The following is an 18,882-nucleotide window of genomic DNA, read 5'->3' on the forward strand; positions in this document are numbered from 1 at the left end:
CGCGGTTTGGGGGTCCTGGAGCTCCCTGGAGCTGGGGCCAGACCACGTGGTTCCCAGGCAGGCCTGCTTCTGCTCAGCCTAGTGCCTGCGGGAGGTATCGTGTGGCTGGGGCCTCAGCCCCGGGCAGAACACACGTTCCTGTCGTCCCGCTGGGGGCTTTTGGGGTGTGTCTGATGACCCTGGGTAAGGGGTACAGGGCAGCAGTGGTGCTGGGCTCCTCACGGTGTCTGCTAATGTGTCCTGATCTCACGTGGCCGAGACGCTGAGCACCCCCCCAGCCAGGGCTTCGCAGCTGCCCCTGGCATCACGTCGCACCCAGAATCCCTGGAGGGCAGGCGGTGCCCTGTGTGTGATCTCAGGTGGTTGGGCAGTGGCCCAGGGACTTCCCACTGCTAAGGCAAGTTTCCGACCAGGGTCAGTGGAGCGTTTTGAGCAGGAGAGTCACGTGGTCTGATCTGCCGTTTGTAAGGACAGCTCTGAGCTCTATCGGGAGAAGAGGCTCTAGGGGGCAAGGATGGATCGGAAGGCCGAGGAGGGGGCTACGGCAACAGTCCAGCGCTGAGCAGCACTGCAGGGTGGGAGTGGAGGGCCTGGGGGTGCCGGCAGCCCTGCCTCCCACATAGGCCAGTCTGGGCTGAGCTCCCGGAGGGCAGGGGCTGTGGCTCACATATTTCTGCGTGCCCAGCTCCCAGTGCCCAGCCTGGGGCCTGGCAGAGAGGATGTCCCAGTCATACCTGGGTGTGCCTGAACTGGGGGCAACAGTGACTTGTGGGGTTTGATGCTGCAAAATAAAAGAACAAACAAACAAAAAAAACAAAACAGAACAAGAGTCTGAACTGGTTACCCTGCAAGGCCTTCCAGCGGTTCTGACTGTTAATACTCCCGTCCCTCCCTGCAGACACCAGGAATCACCAGAGAGGCCTCCCTGCTTTCAGGGAGCTCCACTCACATCGCCCCAGAGGGACAAACCATGTTGACAAGGGTCAGATCTGCCTCCTGGGGATGGAAAGTTTCCACTGGGGCCTGAGACGGACAGTTATCCCCGTCCCTAGGCCCACACCACAGCCCCCTCCCTGGCCCGGGGCCCAGGGGGTGAGGGTCAGGCCCCTGCGTGACCTGTGGGCGGTGCCTTCCTGAATCCTTCTGGCCCGAGGTTGCCTGGGTTAGTTACCCATCACTGTTACACATTACCCCCGTCATCAACAAATATGGGTCACAGCTCGTGTTTGCTGTGCGCCAGGAATTCGGGAGTGGCTCTGCCGCGTGCTTCTGGTGGCCTTGGAGGCTGTCACTCATGAGCTCACTGTCACCAGGAGGCGTGACGGGGGCTGGAGGCCCTGCTCTCCTGGTGGCCGACTCACAGGGCTGGCCGGCGGTGTCGGCCGCTGGCGGGAGGCCTCAGGTCCTCTGCACAGGCCGCAGACCCTGGAGGAAGTGGCCCCGGAGAAGCCAGATGACTCAAGCTCGGAAGTCTCGCGCCGGCACTTCTGCAATATGCTGCAAGCTTACACAGTCCTGCGTGGTGGGAGAGGCTCCCGTCAGGAGGGGAGAACGTGGGACCCGCCTGGGAGGCACGTGCGTGATCGATTGCCGTGAACGGGGCAGAACCTCTAACTAGACGTCCACCGTCCAGTCACACCCGTGCACACCAGGCCCTCTGCTAGGCCTGGGCGTGCAGGGACGAGGTGGGCAGAGAAAGGCCTCCATCCATTCAGAGTGTCCGTTAGGTGGGAAAGCCCTGTGGGCCACGCAGGATGAATGACCTACCAACCCTACACAGAACCTCCTTGGAAAGGGCCTCACGTACATGGCCGACGTGCCTGGAGTCCTGGGACGAAGGGCAGCAGGATCTAGGAGAGAGCAAGCTCCCGGCCCAGCAATCAGGGAGGGCTCCAGGAGCAGGTGGCATTTGCGAGCTGGCTTTGACGTCTAGGAGAACTGGGCAGGTGGGGGATACATAGTGTCACACAGGGGCCGGGGCAGGGGTGGGGCTCAGACCCACACCCCCGGAGACACCCAGCCCCCAGCACAATGGTTCACATGCTGCGCTCTGTGCCACGGCCTGAGCTGGCCACTGGGATCCAGCTGTGGACAAAACGGACCTCCTGGTGCTTCACAGTATGGTCCTGAGTCAGGGACAGGGCCTGGAGATGCCCTTGAGATTGTTACTAATGATCAGTAAAGTCACTCGGTTCTGGCCAAGCCATGTCCACCCATCATCTGATGGCCATGGGCACACAACCATATCCCCATTTGACAGATGAGGAAACTGAGGCTCAGGGCTGGAAGGACTGGCTAAGGTCAGGGAACCAGGCTTACTCCCAAGCCTTGAAAGTGGGTGCCCAGGGCCAGGCAGGTGCTGGCCCAGTGCCCGTGGCCTGGCTCTCTGGGGTGTGCTGGTCTGCATGTCCTCCACCAGGCAGGAGACCCCCCGCCATGCCCAGGGCTTCACACCGTGGAAGGAGGGTGGCGTGGAGTCGTGTGGCTCAGCCTCCGTGCTCACAGTCAACCTTATGACCGATTAGCGGGGGCCCATGAGTCACATGGGAAGGGATTTTTGCGGATTGAAGTGAAGCAAAATGTCCCCAGGCCTGACCTCCTTCCACCGGGAGAGCCGTGGAGACTCTGGGCTCCTGGGGGTCCTGGGGGCCGCCCCCGCTTCAGAGCCCTGAGTCCCACAACCTTCTGCAGGCTTTCCCCTCTTCTGCGCCCCCTACTCGCAGAGAAAGCAGTGGTCAAGGCCGTTGGGGCTGAACGGGCACCTGGGCGAGGCAGGCAATGCCCCGAGGGTCTTAGGGGCATGACTGCACGGAGTCCGCGCCACCCTCCGTGCGGGGCTGTCCCCATTTCACAGACCAGAGGACTGAGCTCAGTGAGGTCAGGCCAGGCGCCCAAAGGCTCAGGCGACCGTGAAGCAACGCCTGCCAAGTCCAGCGGGGAAGCAGCCCGCTCTCCCTCTCCTTGGCCACCATGCTGGCCCGTCCTCCTGGGTCACTCGCCTGCATGAGGCCCAGGCGGGACAACGGACACGGAGACATCCGGGCACCCTAGACAAGCTGAACACACACCTCTGGGCGCCCCTCGGTCTTCGCAGAGGTAACCGGGTCTTGAACTGGGTGTTTCTTGTTCAAATGTATTGTTACTCTTTTCCTGTTAATACTTACGTCTGTGTCACACCAAAGGTCGCTCGTGTCTTCTGTTTTTATATAAAGAGGACCGCAGGGGCTCTGTCTTCTGGAGCTTGCCTCTTCTCCCTCTGCAGTGTGTGTCTGAGGTTCAGCGAGTTGCTGCCTGCACCTTCAGGACAACCCTTCTTCTCTGCTCTATAGTACTCCGCGGAAAGGCTCTTACTCAAACGGCTGTTCCTGTTTCACTCCCACTGCTTCAGACGGATGTGATTTTTGGTTCTCATGTCACAGGTGATTAATTAAGGGGTTTGTCTGGCAATAGTCCGTTTCTAAGGGGCAGAAACTCCCCTGCTGAGTCCCAAATGATGGCGCTCAACCAATTTCTTTATATAAAATTCCCTGAGCAGAAGAAGAGACCACACAGCCAGACTAAGCCCTGGGGCAATCTCAGCCCTCAGGAGGTAGCCAAGAGGGAACCTTGATGTGACGCCCACTGGGACCATGGCAAGAGAGTCGGGAACCACCCCAACCCCACCCCATTGATGGGCCCGCCTCCACCCCAGGTGGAGCCCAGGGCCACAACACACAAGTCACACAAGTCAGGGGCGCTGCTTGGCTGCATAAGACCCCTCCTTCCCCCACTGCCAAAGAAGCCAGCCCTGAGGCAGACTCCACCTGAAGCCTTGGTTTTCTCGCCTGTAATTTGGGGATAATCATGGTACCTGCTCCCTAGTGGTTCAGACAGTAAAGAATCTGCCTGCAATGCAGGAGATCCAAGTTCGATCCCTCGGTTGGGAAGATCCCCTGGAGAAGGAAACAGCTACCCACTCCAGTATTTTTACCTGGAAAATTCCATGGACCTAGGAGTCTGGCGGGCTACAGCCCGTGGGGCCACAAAGAGTCGGACACGACTGAGCAACTAAGACTTTCAGGTTCAGAGCACAAGTCCAACATCCCAGAACCCGTCTCCACTGAGACTGCGCAGACGTCGTGACATGTGCTCAGAGGGAGGCCTGAGCCTTGTTCAGAGCGTCTGATCTTGAAGGACCTCGAGGTGCTTCTATTCCGGTTTTGCCCAGACTGATTAATTGGTTCATCATTCATTCGTTCCACAAACACGCGCGGGGCCCCTGCTCTGGGCCAGATGCTCGGTGGAGCCGTGACGGCCCAGCGGTGATGAGAACAGGGGCAGAGGGCACGGCAGACAGGGCTTCCATCACAGACGGTGCGTGCTGGCGGTGCCACGCTGGGCCGCCCCGCTGTCTCTGCACCTGTTTCCTCCCCTGACCCTTGCGTGCCCACAGGAAGGTGGACCACCTCTCCCCGCCCCGATCTGGGCAGAGGGCACGGCCCTGCCCAGGCCTCAGTGAGCACGCTGGTGCCCAGGGCTGCTGGCCGCTGGCACAGTCCCCACACTGGGCGGGCCCTGGGACGCGGCCGTGGACTCCATCAGTGGTCAGTGAGCTCAGGCCCCAGATGCTCAGGCACGTTGCCCCAAGGCTGAGGGCAGAGAAACCCCTCCCCTTCCGCCTCTGCCCTCCAAAGCCCAGGGGCAGGCAGCGGCTTCTCGGAGTTTCCACGGCCCTCCACCCACCTGCGCACGACAGACCCTCAGCCCTCGGCATCCTGCCAGCGGTGGCCTCTGCCAGGGGAGCCTGCCCACCCTCACGTCGTCACTCAGGCAGGAGGCGCTGGCTGGACACAGACACAAAACCGGGCCCAGGAGCCGATTCAGGTCACCCTCAGAGGCGGCTCAGGGCTCCGCCCGCAGCAGGCCCGCGGGGAATTCATCTGGAGCATCACCAAGTGCCAAGGTCCCTCCACCCCGATCCTGTTGGTTCGTCTATTTAAGCCTCCGTCTTCTTCCGCCCCCAGGTCCCCAGTGCCTTCAGAATGACCCATTGAGAGGCGATTCAAGGCCCACCCCCCGCCACTGCCACCTCCGGGACGATCGGGTCACACAGCCTGGGTCTGATCTCGCTGCTGCCATTCTTGGGGCCAACAATGCTCGTTTAATAGGTGGGCTGAGACTCCTGCCCAAATCTCCAGATATGAATCATGTCATAGCTGGAAGAAGCTTTGGGGTGCAATCCTGACCCGGATGGGGGAAACTGAGGCATGGAGCGAGCCACAGCTGAGCCGAGCGTCCAGGCCTCCTTCCCTCTGGGGAGGCCCTGGTAGTGCGATCAGAGCAGCAGACCTTTCTCCAGAGCGGACACACGTGGGATCCGCGTCTTCAGTGTCTCGCCCTACCGGGGCCGGGAAGGAGTAGGAATACAGCAGCACCAGAGCCGTGGCCCCTGCGCTCAGCATCTCTGTTTGAGGTTCTCCTACCATGACTCCCTCGATTTCACGGCCGCTCTAGGAAAGCAGGAAGCACGTGCCAGTCTCCCCATTTTACAGATGAGGAAAAGCGAGGCACACGGAGGCTAAGGCCAGGAATGTGCACCTGGTGGCCCCCAGAGTCTTGCCCAGGATGGGGTTTGGCTCCATCCTTACAAAGAGGGGGCCTGCCTCGCCCAGGGCCACCCAGCTAGAGCTTCATGTCCTGGACCGCAGACTGGGGGTCCGAGGCGGAGAGAAGTGCAGGGCGTGGGGGGGCCTCTGAGGGTGCAGGTCAGAGAGGGGCTGGGTCGCGATGTCCCAGCGAGGCCCCAGCCCTGGCCTCCAAGGGTGGTCAGGGTCACAAAGGCCAAGAGACAGAGGCCCACAGGCTGCAGCGGCCCGACCGCCTCTCCCGGGTTGCCTCGGGTTCTCTTGCTCTAAGACTTGCAAGGAGCCCAGTTTTCACCTTAGCAGAGTCCTTGGCCCTTGGCAACCAGCCCCTCCTGCATGCCTGGGATTTAACTGCCGTTTCTAGGTTTAGCTGCTGCGGGAGCTGGAGCGAAGGGGGTTAGTTGGGGTTGGGGAGGCATTCCCTACCCCCTCGAGACTGGTGAGCGACCCTGGGCAGGACTCAGAGGCCTCAGTCGTCCCAGTTGTTGGACAAGGTGGTCTCTGAGATGCTTCCGGCTGGCTAGTTTCTGTCCTGGGGATGCTTGGATGTCTGGGAGGCAGAGAGCCACTGATGTCTGCCCCGCTTATCTCAGGGATGGGGAGAAGGAGAGAAGGAGAGGCAGACACAGCCAGGCATGGAGGCAGAGAGAACAGAGGAGGCCCACGGGTTGAGGCTCGGAGGTGGGGGTGAGAGAGCAATCAGAGTGAGATGGGCACAGGGGAGCCCGGCCGGGGCTGCCTCTCACCGACAGCAGGCACAGGGGCCCCAAGCCGGAGCAGCTGGAAGTGGCCGCTGAGCAGCCCAGCCTGCCAGGCCCTCTGCCCTGCCCACCACATCTGGCTTGGGCCTGGCAGGGCATGGGGTTGGGGAGGGGAATGGAGGTGCAGGGCAACCTGCCGCATATCCCCTATATCTGAGCAGCCTTATATCCCCCAGATCTGCCTCTTATTGTTCAGGCGCTCAGTCATGTCCAGCTCTGCGACCCCAAGGACTGCAGCCCACCAGGCTTCCCTGTCCTTCACCGGCTCCCGGAGTTTGCTCAGACTCGTGTCCATTGAGTCGGTGAAGCCATCCAACCATCTCATCCTCTGTCACCCCCTTCTCTTCCTGCCCTCAATCTTTTCCAGCTTCAGAACTCAGCCACTGCCCCTCCTAGGTGTCAGGATGGGACCACCTACTCGCTGGTCTCATTGCCCACATTCTCGACCCTGAGCGGAACCCACTGTCCCAAAGCCACAGCCCACCCCTAGGCCAATGGAAGAATCGTTTTCCCTGCTTAGAGTGCTTCAAATCCCAGTGCCTTTGCATGTCAAGTGCTGTGATGGTTCACTTTATGTCAGTTTGACTGGGCCACGGTACCCAAGTATATGGTCAACTGTTATTCTAGATGTTTCCGGATGGGATTCATATTTAAATCAACAGACCTTGAGTAAAGCAGATTGCCCTCCATTATGTGGGTGGGTGACCTCTGCTGAGCAGGCGGGAATTCTCCAGCGGATGGTTTCCACACTTGAACGGTAACACTAGCTCTTCCTGGGACTCCAGCCCGCTGGCCCACACTGTAGATTGAGAGCTCGCCAGCTTCCATACTCACATGAGCCAATGTCTTAAAATAAATCTTTCTCTCTATACCTACTTTCTACTGCTTCTGTTCCTCTGGAGAGCCCTGACTCATACAAATATCCTTCAAAGGACACCTCTTCCAGCAAGTCTTCCCTGATCCCTAAGCAGAGTCCTCTGCTTTTCTGGTCTATCTCGGCCCTTCATGCTGCCTCAGTTATGGCATTTGTCACACCATGTTCCACTGAATTTTAAGTCAAACTCCCTTCCTAGGGAGTAAGTTCTGCACATTAGGGACTGTAGACAATTTACCCAAGTTCTCAGCACTGCCCAGCACAGGGTCTTGCACAGACGAGGCACTGGCTGGCTGGAAAGATGAATAGATGAATGCGCCATGGGAGGAAAGCAGGAAAGAAGGCAGGGAGAGTGGACGAACAGGTGGAAGCACGGGTGGGTAGATGCACAGAGGTGGAGTGATGAGTAGGTGGATGGACGTGTGAATGGGTGGAGAGATGGAAGGAAGTGTGGGCAAGGGGTGGCAGGTGGGAGCTTAGGTGTGTGGACAGGTGGACAGGTGGAAGGAAGGGTGGGTGATGGGCAATAGATGGATAAGTGTGTGGATGGGTGATGGACAGATGCGTGGACAGGTGGATAGGTGGATGGGTGGGTGATGGACAGATGCATGGACGGGTGGATAGGTGGATGGGTGGGTGATGGACAGATGCGTGGACGGGTGGATAGGTGGATGGGTGGGTGATGGACAGATGCGTGGACAGGTGGATAGGTGGATGGGTGGGTGATGGACAGATGCGTGGACAGGTGGATAGGTGGATGGGTGGGTGATGGACAGATGCATGGACAGGTGGATAGGTGGATGGGTGGGTGATGGACAGATGCGTGGACGGGTGGATAGGTGGATGGGTGCGTGATGGACAGATGCGTGGACGGGTGGATAGGTGGATGGGTGGGTGATGGACAGATGCGTGGACGGGTGGATAGGTGGATGGGTGGGTGATGGACAGATGCGTGGACAGGTGGATAGGTGGATGGGTGGGTGATGGACAGATGCGTGGACAGGTGGATAGGTGGATGGGTGGGTGATGGACAGATGCGTGGACAGGTGGATAGGTGGATGGGTGGGTGATGGACAGATGCATGGACAGGTGGATAGGTGGATGGGTGGGTGATGGACAGATGCGTGGACGGGTGGATAGGTGGATGGGTGCGTGATGGACAGATGCGTGGACGGGTGGATAGGTGGATGGGTGGGTGATGGACAGATGCGTGGACAGGTGGATAGGTGGATGGGTGGGTGATGGACAGATGCGTGGACAGGTGGATAGGTGGATGGGTGGGTGATGGACGGATGCGTGGAGGGGTGGATGGGGTGTGTGTGTGGATGGGTGGAAGGATGAGCTGGTAGGTAAGTGGATGGATGAATGAACCCAAGTCTCTATGGTTAAGGAGCTCCCCAGTGGGTAGGGGGGTGGCTTTTGCTCACAGCTCACTTCCACCCCAAGCAGGAAGGCTCGGGGCCCTTACGAGGAGCCTGCAGATTCCTGGGGAGTGACCTCCCCTCAGTCAGTGGGACCCCTAGTCAATCCCTCTGCAGAGGCTCAGCCAGGTGCCGGCTTCATGGGCATAGGGTTTGGACTGTCCCAACCCTGAGCTCCGTTCTGCTGTGTCCCAGCTGTGTGGACAAGTCACTGCCCCTCTGTGGGTCTCCTGAGAGGTCATGTCACCCACGTGGGCCCAGGGCGTACGCTTTGGAGCCCGCCCGCCCACCCGGATCTGTCAGTCCGCCCCCCTGCCTCAGTCCCCTGATGCGTGACTGGGATGACGCCAGCCCCTCGCGCACGGCATTGTCCCGAGGATTAAATGGATTCACGCGCTGGGAACAGCGCTTGGCAACGCCATCGCCCATGAACACTAGGCGTTGCCCATGTCACGGCGCCGTCAGGAAGGGAAAACAAGATCATGCAGGCGAAATGCTGGCTGGGTGCCTGGGGATCGCTCCGTAAATCATGCTTCCTTGATCTCCATCATGACCCCATTTTTCCTGGCGGGGAAAGCCCGAGGCTATGAGAAGACGGGCGGCTTGGCCAAGGCTGGGCAGTGTGTGGGTGGTGGACATGGGGTCCACACCAGGCCTGGCCACTCCCGGCCTCCAGCCCTGTCCAGAAAGCCCGAGGCGCTGGGGCAGGAGCAGGGAGAGCTCAGCAGGTGACAGGCCGGGCTGGCCCAGGAGGCCTGGGGCTGGAGCCCCAGCTGGAGCAGGTCTGGGGGGAGCCATAGGCCAGGGCACCAGGCGCAGGGCAGGGGCGGTGAGGAGACGCTCAGAGGTGGGGCTGGAAGCCGTGCTCCCACGCTCTGGCCTCGGTGGAGAGGGGTGACAAGACACGAGAGGTACCCCGTCGCCCTGCCCAAGTAGCTGTGTGCAGGCAGCGACGGAGGCAGTAGATTTCCATCCCTGCCGAGAGGCAACACAGTGCCAGAAAGCACCTGCAGAAGGCAGGGCCACCTCCCATCTCTCACCGATGGCGATGCCAGTAACACAGCCTCAGGAGCGCGAGGGGGCGCCGGGCCCCGCGAGGACAGCGGCAAGAGGGGGCGAGCGCTACTGTTCCCATTTTACAGATGCAGAAACCGAGGCAGGCGGAGGCGTGTGAGTGACTAACCCCCAGTCTGGCCTGCCTCTGCCAGCCTTCCTGGCCCCAGTCCACCCGCCACATGGCGGGTGAATCCCCGGGTTCCACAGTGTGGGATGTCAGACCCGGGGGGTGCAGGGACAGCAGAGAGCTGGAGGGGGTTCTGGGGGAGGGTCCCAGGTGGGGGGATGGGGAGTGAGCAGAGGAGGGTGCGGGGCTCAGTGGCGTCTTCTGGGGGCCCGCCACCAAGGGTTTGCACCATCGCCCAGCACAGTGTGAGGCCCGTTTTTGGGGTGACAGCTGGTCTCTTGCCCGCCCCCCTTCACAGATGAGGAAACCGAGGCGTGGGTGAGGGACAGAGGGGACCGGGGGGGCTTGGGACTCAGGGTGGGAGGAGTGCGCAGGGCCTGAGAACGGCCGGAAGTAACAGGACAAAGCCTGGGAAACGTGGTTGCGTGTTTACCGGCCGGGAGATTAAACTCCATGCAGCCGGGGGCTCACTAGGGAGGCTGGCAGGCAGCAGCAGCCCTGCGGAGGGAGGCAGGCTGGGTGTGAGGGTTGCAGCCGCCAGGCCAAGCCCCAAGCACGCTCTGCGTCAACTCCCTTTTTAAACCGTCTCCACAGCAAGGGGTAACGCGCCCTGGGCCAGGCTCCGGGCACTGCACACACATCAACCTTCATAACAGCCCCCAGGCAGATGGGGGTCCTGAAGGCAGGGCAACGGAGGGGCAGAGATGGGATCTGAACCGGGACTGAGGGCCCAGGGCTCCTGAGCTCAAATCCTCTACTGCCGGACACTTTCGGTTTGCTGGAAGGACAGGACAGCCAGTGCAAAGGTGTCCAGGACGCCCCGCCCTGCGCCGAGCCTCTGCGAAGGCCTGCTTGGTTCTGCGTCCATGGTTGTTTTCATCTTTGAGATGGCACTGAACATCCTCACGTAACAGTTGACCAAACGGAGGCTCAGGGGTGTTGGTTACTTGCCAACAAGTTGGTTGCTTGTTGGTTAGGTTGCCCAGTCGGGGTGGGCTGTCATCTTATGAGAGGAGGCCGGGACCTTGGCCCAGGAAGGCAACTAACTCAGTCCTGAATCAAGGAAGACTTCCTGGAGGAGGTGGCGCTGACCTGAGCGTGAAAGAGGAAGGGCTGGCTTGGTCCCAAAAGGCTGGAGCTTCGCAGAGCAGGGAAAGAGCATGGACCTCAGGCTGTTGGGGGTGGAAGGGTGCACACGGGGGAACCAAATAACCAGCAAGACCCAATCCCTCCTTCTCAGAAAACAGGCACCCCTCCAAGGGACTGGGAGGCCCAGGGGTCCCAAGCCCCCTCCACATCTGATATCAAATCCCCACCAAGCACCTGGCCTTGGGCTGGGCCCCCAGCAGGTGCCCTTAACAAGTCTAGTCACAGAGCCGCAGAGCTGGGAGGGACTTCGTGCACATCTGCCCGTGAACAAGGGGCAGACGGAGGTGCAGAGAGAGTGCTGGACTTGCCAGGGTCACACAGCAAGGTGGGGACAGACACGGGCTCACAGCCGGCTCCCTCACCCCTTCAGGCCCCAGCCCCCGGTTCCACCTCAAGGAGGTTGGCTGTCACTGTGTCCCTGCACAGAATCACAGGGCGCCTGCTCAGGTCCGCGCGGATCTTAAAGACTCAGGCCTGAATGATGACGATGATGATGAAGTACTAATAGCATTGCTGGGCTTCCCTGGTGATTCAGATGGTAAAGAATCTGCCTGAAACACAGGAGACGCGGTTCAAACCCTGGGTCGGGAAGATCCCCTGGAGGAGGGCATGACAACCCACTCCAGTATTCTTGCCTGGAGAATTCTATGGACAGAGGAGCCTGTCCGCTGCAGCATGGGCTGCAGTCCATGGGGTCGCAAAGAGTCGGACCTGATGAGTGCCTAACGCTTTCACTTTCAACAGTACCACTAGCAGTAATGGCTCACCGTCCTGGGTACCTGCGGGGATGAACGCTTCTCCTGTAGTACTCCCCAGCATACTCACAAGCTTTGGGAGCTGAACGCTACTCTCCTCCCTCTTTCCCTGGAAAGAGGCCCGGAGAGGTAAAGTCACTGCCTCCAGGCCCTGCAGAGGTTAGTGGCCAAGCCCAGGTTGTCCAGCTCTGCAGCCCCGCCCCCATGGAATCGAGTCTCTCTGTCCTCCCAGGCGACAGTACACCAGGACAGACAGACACACCGCAACTCTAATCGCGTGGAAGAGTCCCCGTTGGAGGAGACGGTGCTCAGCTGGCAGCAGCCAGCCCCCCTCCCGGAGGCTGGCGTCACCTCCAGGCACTGACCGCGCCGTGTCCGCCATCCGCAGCCCTACCTTTTCCTTAATAAGTCTTGGCCCTGAACTTGTAGGTGCGTCAGAGGAGAGCAGAGACTGACAACACCGTCTTGGCAGGGCGGGGGCCGGCCCCCAGCCCGCGCCTGTCTCTCGAGGTTGTCACAGGCACCCCTCCACGCTCACTGCCCAGTGAGGGCCTGGGGGCTGGCAGGCGGGGCTCTAGGCCTGCAGGCGTGCTCTGCCCACACCTGTCTCCACCAGCCTGCTGGAATGTAGAGCCTGGCACGGCCAGGAGGCCCAGATGTGGTGGGTGAGTCCTGCTCAGGGTGGGGAGGGGGGTGTCAGGTCGGGGGGCTGGGGGCGTGGTGGTAATGGAATAAGTGACAGCTGTGTTTGAACCCTGGGGCTCAGCTTCCTAACTGGAAAATTCTGGGCCGGTCTCTGTGCCTCTCAGAGCCTCAGTTTCCTCATCTGTGAAATGGGAATTCTGAAATCAGAGAGTTTGAAAAACAGCCAGCGTACGTCAATTAGATCTCAAGAAAGGTGGAACTTAATTACATGGTTAATTTAAAAATTATAATGAATAAAGATAAAAGCAACTGGCTAGTGCCAGGCATGTAGTGGACGTCCTGCATAGTGGCTTCCATCCCTGGGTGAACCAGATGGCTTTCCAACCTCATTCAGGATTCAGTCTTGAGGAGTGGGGATCATGGCTGGTAGGTTTTGAACTGTGGTGTTGGAGAAGACTCTTGAGAATCCCTTGGACTGCAAGGAGATCCAACCAGTCAATCCTAGAGGAAATCAGTCCTGAATATTCACTGGAAGGACTGATGCTGAAGCTGAAGAAGCCCCAGTACTTCGTCCACCTGACGCAAAGAGCCAACTCATTGGAAAAGACCCTGATGCCCGGAAAGATTGAAGGCGGGAGGAGAAGGGGACGACAGAAGATGAGATGGTCGGAGGGCATCAGCAGCTCAGCGGACACGAGTCTGAGCAAGCTCCGGGAGTTGGTGATGGACAGGGAGGCCTGGCATGCTGCAGTCCGTGGGGTCGCAGAGAGTCGGACACGACTGAGTGAACAACAGCTTACTATCCACCCCCCTCCAGCCTCCCCTCTGTGCTCAGACTCTATACTCCTGAAGTCCCTTCTCTCTCTGGCCCCTGAGCCCTCTGTACGCTGTTCCCTCTGTCAGGAAAGCAGCCCTTCCCCCCTCCCATCTGGCCAGTTCTCCTTCATCTTCCTCTGCTTAGACCTCACCTGCTGTTTCTGGAACAGTCCAGATAGTGAGCCCTCAAGGGTAGGGCCCACATATGTCCCGAGCATGAGCGTGTCCACGGTGCTTCCTGGGCCCTGGTACACAGGAGGTGCTCAGTAAATGCTCAGCGAAAGGTTTGCTCACACTTGCTCTCCTCTAGGGATGGAGCTCCGTTACTGTCAGGCAGCAGGGCCAGCCGTCCAGCCCGCCAGACTGTCTTCATGAAGCACTTTTGTCTGCGCTCCGGGTCACAAGTCTTCGCCTGCGATGGCCGCCAAGACGCAGCAGGTGTCAGCGCTGGAGGCCCGGAGATCCATGCGACGCGGCTCAAGGGTGACGGAGCAACGGCTGCGATGGCCGGAACAGCGTGTCAGCGGCCACACCGTGGGGCCTGAGAGTCCTCATGTTCTGGACACCTGATTTGTCCGGGCCCAACTGGCAAAAGGAAAGAGGAACGAGAACCCAGGGTGAAGAAAAAGAGGAAATCTGATGTTGGCTTTGCTCACGCCAGCACCCTCCGCCCCGCCCCACAATTTCCTTCTGTTGCCTCTGCAAGGAGGGTGTGCATGGCTGGACCCATGAGACCTCCCCCCCAGAACACTCCAGGCCTTGGGTACCAGGCGGAGCCTTTTCTCCTGACGACCCTCAGAGGACGCGATCCCCAGTGGGCCAGGAGTACTGGGACCATTACCCGCTCTTCCCTGCCCAAGCCTCTTGAAATCACCTGTGGCCCCTCCTCCTGTTCCAGCCCTGCAGGGAGATTTTCGAGGTCACTAATACCCAGAGCTTTGAACTGGGGATATCTCCAGTATGGACAGAAAGCTTCCCCCGGCTCCTTAGGCGCTTTGCTGAGCAGACTCACACCGCTAAGCTTTCCTGACCGAGTCAGAGCCGCACTGCCAACTGAAATACCAGCTGTAAGTCAGTGAGGTTGTGGACTCCTGACCCCACACGGGTGGCCCCAGTTAGCCGCTGACCTCTGTCACTTTCCTTTGCCCTCTTTTTGCCCTTGGTTTTTCCAAGAATAACTACAACACCTTCCCTTGCACGGGCTCGTCGTATGACATCACCCTGACACTCCTCTCTTTGAGGGGTAAAGTCCCCGTGTTCTCTTCCCTTGAGTCTTTGGCGAAGATAGAACAATGCTGAGAAGCTTCCAGGGCAGGTCATAGCAGCAAGGTACCATCCCCCTGGTTCTTCTGGGACACTTGCTCTAGGAACCCAGCTGCAGAGCTGTCAGGAAGCCCAGGTAATCTGTGGAGACCCATGTGGGGAAGCTCAAAGGCTCTGCCAGTTGAGCCGAAGGATGACCTGGAGTTGACCAGTAGGCGGGACGGGGAAAGGGTACCCAGCAGACAAGGGGAGCAGCATGTGCAGAGGCTCAGAGGCAGGAGAGAGCTTGGCGCACCTGGGCAGTGCCAAGAGGTGCAGGGTGGGGGGCAGGGCACGCCACGGAGGCCGGAGGGGATGGAGTGCCTGTGGCCAGGGCCCAAGAGGACGCTGGAGGCTGGCTGAGCAGGAGGGCCTGGGCAGCTGGGGAGAAGCGTAACACATGATGGCAGTGCTGTGCAACTTCAGCCGGGTGGGCAGTGCACTCAAGGGGCTGAGCCTGCAGGCGGGTGGGAAGAATGAGACCCGCTGGGGGCCTGGACTAGGGTGGTGGCAGTGGGGATGGAGGGAGAGCTTTGTGGGCGGTGGTACCACTGGGTCTCTCGGCCAGGCTCACTGTATTACTGCAGCTGGTGTGACGGCTGGGGGGAAGGGGACAGCCTCTGACCTATAGGATGGCCGCCTGGGGTCAGTCTTCGGCAGCAGGGCCATGATGGGGTCAGAGTGGCAGGCCACGTGGGGTGTGAATCCCAGAGGCCTGCAGCCCAGGCTCCCCCACCACCATCAGGCTGACAGGAACAACAGCGGTCCTTACCAAGGGCCTCCTGCACACCAGACACTGGCGAAGAGTGTGGCATCCTCTCTTGTAATCGTCTACGAATATGAGGTAGATGCCCATTTTACAGGTGAGGAAACTGAGACTCTCAGGTAAGGTAAGCCACCATCCCAAGGCCTCTCAGTTGGGAAACCGCAGAAGCAGGACCGGACGTCGGCACCTTCCTGGAGGCTGTGGAATCCGCCCGCCTTGGGGATGAGCCACCAGGTCTGGCATTTGCGGATTTCTGAGGAGCTTTGGGCTGGAGGCTGCGGGGTCAGAGACATCTCATTGGAATGTCAGAAGGAATGGGCTGAGTCAAAGTCCACTCAAGCCAAATTCCCCAGATTTTGTCTGAAGAAATCCTCCCACTGCTCACACAGGAATAAAAGATTGGAGAGTCAGGCCTGTGCTGAGCTATGACGGGGTGAGGGGCCCAAGCCAGGTCTGGGGGTCACGGCCAGGCCTCCGGCCCAGGAGCGGCTCCTGGAAGAGGCTCTGCCCCAGCCCCTGCTGCCTCCGTGCTGCCTCCGGATGGAGGTGCAGCTTTCTGGAAGTCCTCAGCCTAGGGTCTGGGCTTGAACAATGACCTTGTCCCTGGGGGGCTTCAGGGGCTACGGGTTACCATCTCATAGGCTCTGTCTCTCCTGGGCACATGTGTCCATCCTCTAGATCTGTCCTGCCAACCTGGCTGCCTGGCTGATCTACCGGGGAGCCTTATAAAAACTAACGCCCGGGGACATCCCTGCCGGCCCGGTGGCTAAGACTCCGTGTTCCCAAGGCAGGGGTACCCTGGTTCCACCCCTGGTCAGAGAACTAGACCCCACATGCAGCAACTAAGACTGAGGATCCCGCATGTTACCACCAAGACCCTGCACAGCCAACAAAAATCAGAAAACCCAGCGGCAACAACTGACACCCAGGCGACAGGCCAGAGCCAGCACCATCAAAGTTCCTCATTTGATCCCGACGCGTGGCTGGCGCTGAGAACAGCCGTGAAGAGCGTTGCCTTTGGGATCACACGTGTGCGGGCTCAACTCCGGACTCTGCTTGTGTGCTGGGTGACCCTGGGCACGTTTGGCAACCTCTCTGAGCCTTGTCCCCTCCTTCTATTGAGGGACACTCTTGTCATGGGCCTGAAGGGATTAAAGCATATGATTTGGGTCCATAGCTTGGAACTTAGAGCTCAAAAGGAAAAAAAAAAGGCACCTAAATTCATCCTGCTCACAGCAACATCGACCTTGCTGAGTGGAAGGGGACACTCTGACTCGGGATTTCAAAGGAGCACGTCACAAAGGGACTTCTGGAACCGAGCTCGGAGGCTGGAACCGTTACGCTGAAGTCCCATCACAGCCAGACATGCTTGATGCCTTCCTCCTCGAGGATTCGGGAGTGAAGGCCAGTGTCGCTGACGTGGGCGGTGAATTCGAGGGCTACGTGGGCTTTCTGTCTGGAATCAGCGGGTCCTGCCGTGTGGGACCAGGGATGTTTCCCAGAGCAGGGCTGCGGCTCTGGCAGCTTGTCAGAGCCCCCTCTGCCCTGCCGCGTCCCTGCAGCACCCCTTCTGGGTCGAAGGATGGAGGAAGGGGCTGGGAGAGCAGCCCCTGCCCTGGCCAGGGTGATGCACACACCACGTGCCTTGACGAAACAAGCCGTGTCTGGCGCTCTCCGCTCGCCACATTCTGTTGTGAACACCTTGCATACCTTGCCTCATTTGCTCCTCCAAACTACCTTATGAGGTGAGCGTCCTTAGGCTCCATTTTGCAGATGGGAAAACCGAGGCGCGGAGCAGTCAAGCAAGCACCTTGTGCAAACCAACGCACGGTAAGTGGCAGAGGCAAGGGCTGAGCCCAGGCCGGCCCGCTCCGTGAAGCACGGAGAGCTCCCTGAGCCGTCCGCCATCAGGGTGGCTGCGCACAGAGGCGGCTCCACAGAGGAGGAGGCCGAGCTCTGGGGCTTTGCAGCCCCAGGGCCACAGGCCAGCCAGACTCTGGACCGGGCCTGTCTGACGTCAAAGCCTGGCTTTGATTAGCTATCCATTTCACATGCAGTGTGTGTCTATATCAGTCCCAGTCTCCCATTTATCCCTTGCCCCGCAGCCCCTTGCTTCTCCCCGCCAGCAGTCGTGTTTGCTTTCGATACTTGTAACTCCATTTCTATTTTGTAAATAAGTTCATTTGTTCCGTATTTTTAGATTCTACATAAAGGTCTAATCTACCAAACAGCATAAGGAACGCTTCTCATTATTCTGTAATGACCTTTATGGGAAAAAATTTTAAAAAGAGTCCATGTATATTCACTCCGCTGTACAGCAGAGACTAACGCAACCCCGAGAAGCCACTATACTGCAATAAAAATAAAACAAGGACTTCCTTCATCCTTTCATTCACTTATTTATTCATCCACTCTCTCTCTGTCTCATCAACACTTTAGAGCATCTACTGTAAACCTGGCCTTGGTCTGGGTGCCGGGGAGACAGAGATGAGACAGGCCCTCTGCCCCCAAGGCCGTCCCAGGCAGTGGGGCAGACTAACAAGCAATCTCCCTGGAATTTGGAGAAAACAGAGACTGAGAGGGCCTCCCTGAGGAGGAGGAGACTGAGAGGCATCACCCAGCTTTCAGCTGGGCGTCAAGGGATGAACAGGAGTTCACTCGTGAGGCGGAAGATAGATGGGTCCCAGGCTGGGCAGCCAAACTAGCAGGAGCGAGAAAGGAGCTGAGCCCTGCCCAGATGAGAGAGAAAATACCACATATTCCTCATTCCCAAGGTCAAGGACATCCTCCTAACTACGCATGCACAGAAAGGCTCCTTGGAGGTCAAAAGAGCGGGGGTATTGCCTCACAGTAAGTGATGTCAACGTACCCACCAGCCTTCTCGCTAGAATCCATCTTGGCTCAGAGAGAAGCACACAGGAAGACGCCGAGACGGACCGAACACGGACTCTGAAACAGGTGAAGTAAGGGGACTGCCCACAGGAAACCCGGAAGAAATGCCCCAGAAAGGCGAGCCAAGCCACCACGAGGGCGTGACTCTCTCTGACCTGCCCGTGTGACTATGCACACGCACACGTCTTCCTCCTGACACACACTGGGCTCGCTTCCCCGCTGTCCACCTCTGTGTGGAGATTCACTTCCACACAGGCGACAAGCTGGGCCTCATCACTGGCCGCTGGTCCCCGGGGGTCTGGTGGCCAGGATTCGACGCGCCCCCTGCCACTGCCTGGGCTCAGTCTCTGGCCGGGAACTGAAACCCTGCTTCAAGTCGCTGCGGGCCGAGGCCACCGAGGTCACCGGGGCCTGGCCAGGGCGAGTGAATCATCTCACAAGTCACAAGACCGAGCTGGTGATCTTGGCGAAGGAGGCTGCAGGGGAGAGAGACGCTGCTGAACCTGGCTCCATCACTCCCTAGACAAGTGAGCGTGACTGAGTCACTTCCTTCTACGCCTCAGTCTCCCTTCCTGGAAAATGGGGGCCCTAGTGTCCACGGGTCAGGCTCCCCACCAGTTCATCACCCGGCCCTCGCTTCCTTGTTGGGGAGTGCTTGTGTGGCCCCTTTCTCTGGTCCTTGCTTGTGCTGGGC

The 18,882-nt window shown here is 59.3% G+C and overlaps 1 long non-coding RNA gene across 2 annotated transcripts; it reads right to left on the minus strand.

Moving 5' to 3' along the window:
- Positions 1-12,676: 12,676 nt before the first annotated feature.
- On the minus strand, positions 12,677-18,650 carry LOC109575935 (uncharacterized). 2 transcript variants are annotated; one of them, XR_011563091.1, is made up of 2 exons: positions 18,170-18,650; positions 12,677-13,813 (listed from the first exon to the last, which is right to left on the minus strand). It is a non-coding gene; the product is annotated as an uncharacterized lncRNA (long non-coding RNA). The 2 variants fall into 2 exon arrangements; XR_002183298.2 differs by having other exon boundaries at positions 18,166-18,650.
- Positions 18,651-18,882: the final 232 nt, after the last annotated feature.

This window comes from Bos indicus, chromosome 22 (assembly GCF_029378745.1).
Source record: "Bos indicus isolate NIAB-ARS_2022 breed Sahiwal x Tharparkar chromosome 22, NIAB-ARS_B.indTharparkar_mat_pri_1.0, whole genome shotgun sequence".
Classification (NCBI taxonomy): Eukaryota; Metazoa; Chordata; class Mammalia; order Artiodactyla; family Bovidae; genus Bos; species Bos indicus.